Source organism: Mesoplodon densirostris, chromosome X (genome assembly GCF_025265405.1).
Source record: "Mesoplodon densirostris isolate mMesDen1 chromosome X, mMesDen1 primary haplotype, whole genome shotgun sequence".
NCBI lineage: Eukaryota > Metazoa > Chordata > Mammalia > Artiodactyla > Ziphiidae > Mesoplodon > Mesoplodon densirostris.
Window position 1 is genome coordinate 132,717,190 of NC_082681.1, and position 9,915 is coordinate 132,727,104.

Genomic DNA, 9,915 nt, shown 5'->3' on the forward strand with positions numbered 1-9,915 from the left:
CCTCTCGGGCGCTCTGCCCTGCAGCGAGTGTCGTTAGGGTGGGACATAAAAAAGGCTCGTTTGATGCCTTTTCCGGTTAGCGCTCATCCAGTTCCCCACTTAATCAACTGAGTGCATCAACCCCTGCAGCAGTCCTCATGTTTTAACAAGAGGTAGTAAATGCTTCTTTGAGAAATTATATGGTGAGTCAAAAACTCTCCTGAGAAAAGCTTATGATGTATAGAAACTCCTCTGAGGCACCACCTTTAGAATAATTGATCTAAAAAGAGTATGTCTTGGGGCTTCCCTGGTGGTGCAGTGGTTAAGAATCTGCCCAATGCGGGGGACACAGGTTCGAGCCCTGGTCCGGGAAGATCCCACATGCCGCGGAGCAACTAAGCCCATGCGCCACAACTACTGAGCCTGCGCTCTAGAGCCCGCGAGCCACAACTACTGAGCCTGTGTGCCACAACTACTGGAGCCCACGCACCTAGAGCCCGTGCTCCACAACAAGAGAAGCCACCACGCAACAAGAAGCCCATGCACCAAGAATGAAGAATAGTCCCTGCTCGCCGCAACTAGAGAAAGCCCGTGCGCAGCAACAAAGACCCAACGCAGCCCAAAATAAATAAATTTTTAAAAAAGAGTATGTCTTACTTTTCTTTCTTTTTTTAAAACCTAACATAATCCCTGACACTCTGCTCTAATCAATACGTGCTCTCTCAACTGAAACTTTTAATTAATCAAAGAAAGAAAGAACGGATGGATGGATGGATAGATGGATGACTCACTCATTTAATCAAGCAATCAATCAATCAGTGAAAACCTGGCTTGCTGTAGTGCTGGCTTTGCTACTGGCCAGAAAACTCCCTTTTTATATCATTTCCCTCATTTGTTGCAGGGACTTAACATGAAAAACTGAGATTCTGCATTTTATTTACAAGTTACCTTTTAAACTCACTTAATTTTGTTGAAAACATATTTTTACCAAAAAAAAAATTGCCTATCTTGAGTTTAAATCAGTGAGGGGTCGTCAATATTGACTGTCTCCAAAGCTAGTGGTCAACTCAACCTCCTATAGTAAACATTTTTTTTTTTTTTTTTTTTGTGGTACGCGGGCCTCTCATCGCTGTGGCCTCTCCCGCTGCGGAGCACAGGATCCAGACGCACAGGCTCAGCGGCCGTGGCTCACGGGCCCAGCTGCTCCGCAGCATGTGGGATCTTCCCGGACCAGGGCACGAACCCGTGTCCCCTGCATCGGCAGGCGGACTCTCAACCACTGTGCCACCAGGGAAGCCCAGTAAACATGTTTTAAACACTTAGGTAAACAAAAAAGTTTTCTAAAGCAAATGTTCTAACAAGTGTCTGTCAATCATAAACATATTCTAGACTCCAGGTTATATAGGTCAATGATCTTTGGAGCTAGGAAAAAAAGTCTTTCAATGCTACAGAGAGGGCACACTTTCAACTTTATGAAGATGAAATTCAGAATAAAAAGATATCTCGGGCTTCCCTCGTGGCGCAGTGGTTGGGAGTCCGCCTGCCGATGCAGGGGACACGGGTTCGTGCCCCGGTCCGGGGGGATCCCACATGCCGCGGAGCGGCTGGGCCCGTGGGCCATGGCCGCTGAGCTTGCGCGACCGGAGCCTGTGCTCCGCAACAGGAGAGGCCACAACAGTGAGAGGCCCGCATACCGCAAAAAAAAAAAAAAAAAAAAAAAAAAAAAAAGATATCTCTTTAATTTTTAATAGCACTTGTGTAACTATTTATTGACCTTCGCCGTGTCCATCTAAAGAATGTTAAGTTACTATCTCAAAACAAAAGTGTGCACATATTCCCTTTTATCTTCAGGGATTTCTAATAATTGCTGCTTGAAGCCCATTGCTACTGCTTTGGCAACAAGTCTAAACCAAGGATGAATTTAAATTTGTTTTTAATTTTAAAATAAATTTTTAAAAAATAAAAAAGGGACCAATGTGGGGCTTATAATTGGTCTAGGATCACTCGTAACCCTACCCATGAGTGGGGTTCTGACCAATACGTTTCTTTACGGTGGGGCTCTTGTGTGATCAAGTTTTGAATCTTCCACCGTGCCCAGCAGTGTCCTCTACAAATATTAGAGGCTCAAAAGTTCTTGATGAATGAATACAGAAGTGACTCTTGTTCCTACCCTTGTTTTCAGATAGGACCATCCATCACATCATCAGCTGCTGGACCAGCCCCACATTCACCAGCATTTGGCAAATACTCTATTTATATAGAGAGAAGACTGCAGTGGGAGGGATGCACGTTACAGTTCACATTCTCTGACTTCAGGGGGTTTTGAGATCAAAGACAAGTGCACTACTTAAGAAAAGGAACAACATCAGAAGGTGCTAGATGAGAAATACAAAGAAGCTACAGAGACCATGAGTGTTGAGGGACTAAAGCATGAGGAACCGTCGGGACTTCCTTGGCGGTCCGGTGGTGAAGACTCTGTGCTTCCGCTGCAGGGGCGCGTGTTTGATCCCTGGTCGGGGAACTCGGGGATGTCTCCGGGTGGTTAGCTGATGACCACCTGCGAGTGGACAGAGCCTGGCTTCGTGACAGTGTGCAGCAGATCTGCCGGTACGAGCAGCTACATCACAGGTCAGAACTCAGGACTGGGGCAAGGCAAGTCCTAAGCCCCTCGGGAATTAAGATACTACTAGGACACAGAGACGGACACAAAATGATGACTCGGTGGCTAGCGGCAAGCACAGCCCAGTTGCGGATCACAAGTGTACACTCCAGGCAGACTGGTTTCAAGCCCCACTCTCTCTCCACGTCCCTCTCTACCTTTCCACCATCCCCTGCCCTGCTCCACAGGCGTATTTACTTCGCAGGGAAGCAGGAAGCTTGGTTCCAGAAACCAGTAGAGCACAGGATGTGCCTTGATAACTTGAGAGTCCTTCTCACCCACAGGCTAACACAACGTAATGCAGCTTCTAAGTATTAGACTCAATTTCCTTTGTGTGCTCCTCCAGTCCTCCCCCCGACCCCCCACATGACAGCATTCTGTGCCTGGTGCCTCCTGAAACCCTCACTTATAAGGCTTGATGATTTCACCCCAGCTCCATCAATGTGTTCAAGAATCAGAAGCCTCCATGTCCTGTTCAACCCAAGTATTCGAGCACCTCCCAGATTTATCTAAGCTCTTGGCTTGTGTATTCAACTACCAACTACATTTATACAAAGAAATGCCCTGCCATGACCCCAAACGAGTATATCCCTAAACTAGAATTATTTTTTCCCATGTGACGGTCTTCCTTCGCCCCTTTTTTCCAAGCCACGCAACAAACAACCTTGGACGTCTCCCTTCCCTTTCCTAAAACCTCCCTTTGACTCTCCTGAACATGCACTGCATCATCCCTTTGTTCTAATCCTACCGCTGTGTCTTAGCTCTGGGTCTCAAAATCTCCCTCCTGGAGGGGCACACCCATGTCCTAAATATCGTATCTCCCCTCACACACTAAGTTTATCCACACCGCCAACAGAGGGGTTTTCCTAAACATGACCCCGACCGTGGAACTACCCAGCTGAGACTCTGGAATAGCTCCCCAGGGTCAACTCGAAAAGATACAAAGCGGGGCATGCACAGCCCCCTGCTGTGTGTCTCGACCAGTGCCACAGCCCCGTCTCTTGCCACGTACCCTTGCTCGCTGATGCATGTGACAAACTGCTGACTTCCATCTGCCCGAAGTCACAACTGTGTCACGGGTCCAGGCCGCTGTTCCTAGCGCTGCCTGTACCAAACTACTTTTTCCCTCGCTGCCTGGACTGTCCTTTCCCAGTTCCAATATCACCTGTTAAGAAGCCGTCCAGGGCCTCCCTGGTGGCGCAAGTGGTTGAGAGTCCGCCTGCCGATGCAGGGGATACGGGTTCGTGCCCCGGTCCGGGAGGATCCCATATGCCGCGGAGCGGCTGGGCCCGTGAGCCATGGCCGCTGAGCCTGCGCGTCCGGAGCCTGCGCGTCCGGAGCCTGTGCTCCGCGACGGGGGAGGCCACAACAGTGAGAGGCCCGCATACCGCAAAAAAAAAAAAAAAAAAAAAAAAAGAAGCCGTCCAACTGTCTCCACTGGGAAACTGTTCGTAAGCCTCTTCTCAAGCATCACACAGAAGCCACCTCTCCGTTCTCTGAAACCCCAGGAGGTCAGAGGGCACACCTAGCCCATCTATAAGTACCGAGAGCCTCATGCGGTGCCAGGCCCTTACCAGCCACTTGAGAGAAGTTTGAAGGCATAATGTAAACAACATTTTGAAGAACTGCGAGTCAAATGACAGGGCTTACATTTGTTCTTCCATAATCAAATCCTCCAGTAAGACAGAAGCGAAATATAAGGCCGAGTAAACACAACTACCCAAAATAGGCAAAAATGTATTCCCAAGAAATTTGCAATATTATCTGACATAATTCATATCTCAGGGCAGACCGTTAACTGCATATTGTTACTCCCGGGAACTTTAGATAAAGAACTATTTCTAATTTTACTAAGAATAACTGTTCCATAATCATGTGATACATATTTAAGTAAATACTTTAGTTATTGTAAACAAGAACAACTTTTACAATTAAAAACTCTATTACCTTTAAATAACTTTACAGAAACCTTTTGAATTAAAGCTTCATGCTGCTCAGTTAAATGTAAAACCCTAGACATTCATACAAGAAAATGATCCACCATAATATCCATTCAAATTCCCTTCCCCAGATTGTTTTTCAAAAAATAATGAAACTGTGTCCAAAAGAAGTTAAGAGAATTTCCTGTGGTTACAGTCTTGTTAGCAACAGAATTGAGATTTAATTGTTAGCAACAAAATTGAGATTTAAATCTTTTTTTTTTTTTTGGAAACCTAGTTTAATATTTTCGGCCTACTTCTCTATGTCACAAACAAAAACAACTATTATTAAAACAGCAAGAAAAATACAACGTTCTCTGCTTCAAACACAAACATTCATTCATTCGAAAAAATAGTTAACAAGTGTGCCCCGTATATTTGGCAATATTCAGGGACAGAGGAGGTGAGACGCAGGGGAACTGCACTGGAGTTGGCATTATAGAATGTGATTCTAGCACTGATGAAGCCACCTCCTAGTTATTAATGTGTTAGGAAAACCTAAGCGTTAACTGACATCTTACTCCTTCACAGTCTATTACTGGAATCTCAAACATCTTCAGATATCAGCCAGGATCTTTGGTGAGAGCTGCTGAGTTGCTCAAAGCCCGCAAAGTCAGATGCAACTGACAAACATTTTACACTGATTACTGTTCTAAATGTCTAAAGGAAGGAATTCTCGATTTCCTTTTATCTTCCCGACCAATTCATGGTATCTGTTTAAACAAGAATAGGAGACAAAGTTCCTGAATCTAATAGTTTAGGTAAGGATCTGTGCTGCCTAGGGGTAAGTTACAAATTCTTAATTGGTGCACTGCTGGAAGCCACAAAACAGGAAATTGCCTTTCTGTAAGAGTGTGCTATATAAATCAACCCAAACCCACGGATTTTGACAACTGTGCTAAGATCTAAATGTGGATCTATTTCTAATCAGCTTTTCTTCCCTCAAATCCAGGTGTCTGGGTTTATGTTTTAAAGTCCCTGAGTTCCTATAGTTAGCAAGGACCATATGGTCATTTTGGAAAACAGTGCAGCCCAGTGTGTATGGATAGAACACTGCCCGAAAGCACACAAGGTCTTCACAATTAAGTAGAAAACAATAAGTGATAGTGTTCTCTTAGAATAACAAAAGGAGCCCTAAAGTGCCTTTACAGTACGATTCAGCTCGACACAGAATGCACTGATGCGGCTTGTAAAACCAGCATGAAAACACTCCACGCGGAGACTTCCTTTCTCTCCTAGCTTGGACATAGCTAATCTTTTCTCCAGAGGACAGCTCTTTGTATTCCAGGATGAAGCTCAACTGTCCACCAAGTGGAGGATATGGAAAGCTGAAACACCGACTTCCAGTTGTATTTTTTTTTTAAGTGAAAGAAAATTGTCCGATGACACATATCAACTGTGTAATATTTATACATTCCAAGATAACTAAATAAAATAAAGTCAGCTAGTGTCAATAGGAGAGCTATTTCTACAACCTAAGTGGATAGCAATTAGGCTCAGGCCTCCATCTTAAACGGTCAGTGACTCGAAGTAAGCTATGCAAGTTTACCACACTTCCTCCAACTTGAGTCCGGGGGGCAAAGGGTGAATGTCAGAGAAGAGAAAATAAACAATGAGATAGAGAAGGTTGAAATAAGTCTGGAACAATTTGCATATAGAAAGCATAGTAAGTAATCAATTAAGAAAATCAATTTTTGAAAGGCTTCAGGAAACATGGAAAGAACGGTAAATGTAGAATTATCTCAAGACAGTACTATTTAGATTGAACAGCGTTTCTGAAACTTGGAACTATGAACAGTTGGGGTAATTTTTTTGCTGGGAGGGACCATTTAGCAGCATCACCATGGCCTCAACCTACGAGCTGCTACAAGCATGCCCCCGTGGTGCGGGGGAAAAAACCCCACCTCTGGTTTAGAACCACTAAGAGTTAAGTATTCCAGGGGTCGTTAAAATGTCTCTCAAGTCAAACAAAACATTAAGAAGTGGGTTACCCACTACACGTGTGTGTATTTTCACTTTTCATTGAGCAGTCAGCAAAAGTGAGCCTCGGTTGGGCTTCCCTGGTGGCGCAGGGGTTGAGAGTCCGCCTGCCGATGCAGGGGACACGGGTTCGTGCCCCGGTCCAGGAAGATCCCACATGCCGCGGAGCGGCTGGGCCCATGAGCCATGGCCGCTGAGCCTGCGCGTCCGGAGCCTGTGCCCCGCAGCGGGAGAGGCCACAACGGTGAGAGGCCCGTGTACCGCAAAAAAATTAAAATTAAATTTTAAAAAAGTGAGCCTCGGTAGTACTTTAATGACTAGAAACCAGACCAAAGACCTCCCGTGAGCCCCTCAGCCTTCAGTCTGGGGTGGAAAGGGAAGAATGATGTGGGAAAACTGAAGGAAGCTGGCGCAGGACATGGTCTGAAGGAAAGCAGGGGGAGAGAGGAGAACTGCAATGAATCCTGTTGGGGCTGCGGAAACACTTGGTACAGGGGAGAAGAGTGGGGTGTGTGCTTGTCATGGGCCAGCACTCATTCCCTAAGTTACCAGCCTGGCAGCCGTCACCAAGCTCATGGCTGACATAACAATGGACAGAGCCCTAGGTCAGCCTGGGTAGGTGAGTGTGTGATTGCAGACAATGCTGGATTCCCCTTGGCAGTGACAGTCCTGTTGCTTAAGTGGTCTGAGGGCAAAAGGGCAGGAGAAACCAGAACACGGCAAGGTGAGAACTGGCATGTGATTCCTTCTCACCTTGGGACTTCCTTGAGATGCTGGAACTGTGGATCACGAGCTCGTGAGTCAGTTGCAAAGGTGGCAGCACCGTACTGCTCCAAGAGAACCCAGGCGGAACGTGTATCACTTAAGCACCCACGTTAAAACAAGAGAGGCTGACAGAATTTAAAGAGATTCATTGCACTGATCTTGCACAGCATACCATTACAATATGTAGAGATGAGTACAGACTAAAAAGTTAAGAGAAAAAAATCTAAGAAAAACACTGCCTGAAAAAAGAGTTAATGCATGAAAGAATGTATGAATACATTGTTGATTCAGTGGAAAATAAGCATTACATAAATAATGACAAAAAGAAATTATAATCCTCCAAATAATATAGGAATCTGATAGCTAGTGGGAAACAGCCGCATAGCACAGGGAGATCAGCTCAGTGCTTTGCATCTACCTGGAGGGTGGGATAGGGAGGGTGGGAGGGAGACGTAAGAGGGAGGGGATATGGGGATATAAGTATAGGTATAGCTGATTCACTCTGTTATACAGCAGAAACTAACACAACAATGTAAAGCAATTATACTCCAGTAAAGATGTTAAAAAAATAATAGGAATCTGAGTCCATACTGAGATCATTAAATATGGAAAGGAGAAGCCTCTTCCATACAGTACAATGTTACCCAAGGAAAGTAGAAGAAATGATGGAATTAGCACATCATTCTCTGGCAGCCATCATTCAAGAAATATCAATGGATGATAAAACTAGTGGTTGCAAATTTGATGAAGAGCAGAATGTATTCACACCCTCAAAGCCCCTCTGCACAGCACACTCATTGGTTACAACAGAAGCACCTGTAAGTGTCCTCCTTAACCAAGTGATCACGTTTAAAAATCACAAGTCATGGGACGAACCTAGCACCACAGGGGGCTCAAGGAGAGTGCAGAATCCCACTAACGCTGGTCCTGCTAAAGACACACAACCCGAATCTAATCAAAAGCAAAGACAAGACAAACTCCAAGTGAGACCCAGCGGACAAAATACGTGATGTGTAACCTTCAAAAATATCAAAGTCACAAAAGGGAAAAAAAAGGCTGAGGGAACCTATATCAGGTTGAAAGAGACCACAGAAACAGAAAAACTAAATGCAATGCACGATTCTGTACTGAATCTTTTTGCTATAAACATCACTATTAGGACAACTGGCAAAACTTGAGTAGGGTCTGTGGTTGTCCCGTGCCAACATTAATTTCCTGATTTTGATGGTTGTATTGTGGTTTTGTAGGAGACTGTCCTAGTTTGTAGGAAACACACACATAAGTATCATGTCAACAGTTGGCTTCAAATGGCTTAGGAAAAATAAAAATTCCTGGAATTTTTTTTGCAACTGTGCTTAAGTTTAAGATTATTTCAGGGACTTCCCTAGTGGCAGAGTGGTTAAGAATCGGCCTGCCAATGCAGGGGGCACAGGTTCAAGCCCTGGTCCAGGAGGATCCCACATGCCATGGAGCAACTAAGCCCTTGCACCACAACTACTGAGCCTGCGCTCTAGAGCCCTCAAGCCACAACTAGAAGCCCATGCGCCTAGAACCCGTGCTCCGCAACAAAGAGGAGCCACTGCAATGAGAAGCTCGCGCACCACAAGGAAGAGTAGCCCCCACTCGCCACCACTAGAGAAAGCCCGCACACAGCGACAAAGAACCAACACAGCCAAAAATAAATAAATAAATAAATAGATAAATAAATAAATAAATAATTTTTAAAAAAGATTATTTCAGTCAGCTCTACCCACCACCAGTCCCTCCCATCAGGAAACTTACACAAGCCTCTTTGATAGCCTCATCCACAATAGGGCAGAGAGCAAAAGCAAAAAGAACTACAATCCTGCAGCCTGTGGAACACAACCCACAGTCACAGAAAGACAGACAAGATGAAAAGGCTGAGGGCTATGTACTAGATGAAGGAACAAGATAAAGCCCCAGAAAAACAATTAAATGAAGTGGAGATAGGCAACCTTCCAGAAAAAGAATTCAGAATAATGATAGTGAAGATGATCCAGGACCTCAGAAAAACAATGGAGGCAAAGATGCAAGAAATGTTTATCAGAGACCTAGAAAAATTAAAGAAGAAACAGAGATGAACAATACAATAACTGAAATGAAAGCTACACTAGAAGGAATCAATAGCAGAATAACTGAGGCAGAAGAACAGATAAGTGATCTGGAAGACAGAATGGTGGAATTCACTGCTGCGGAACAGAATAAAGGAAAAAACAATGAAAAGAAATGAAGACAGCCTAAGAGACCTCTGGGACAACATTAAATGTAACAACATTCGCATTATAGGGGTCCCAGAAGGAGAAGAGAGACAGAAAGGACCCAAGAAAATATTTGAAGAGATTATAGTCGAAAACTTCCCTAACATGGAAAAGGAAATAGCCACCCAAGTCCAGAAAGCGCAGCAAGTCCCATACAGGATAAACCCAAGGAGAAACACATAGTAATCAAATTGGCAAAAATTAAAGACAAAGAAAAATTATTTAAAGCAGCAAGGGAAAAGCGAAAAATAACATACAAAGGAACTCCCATAAA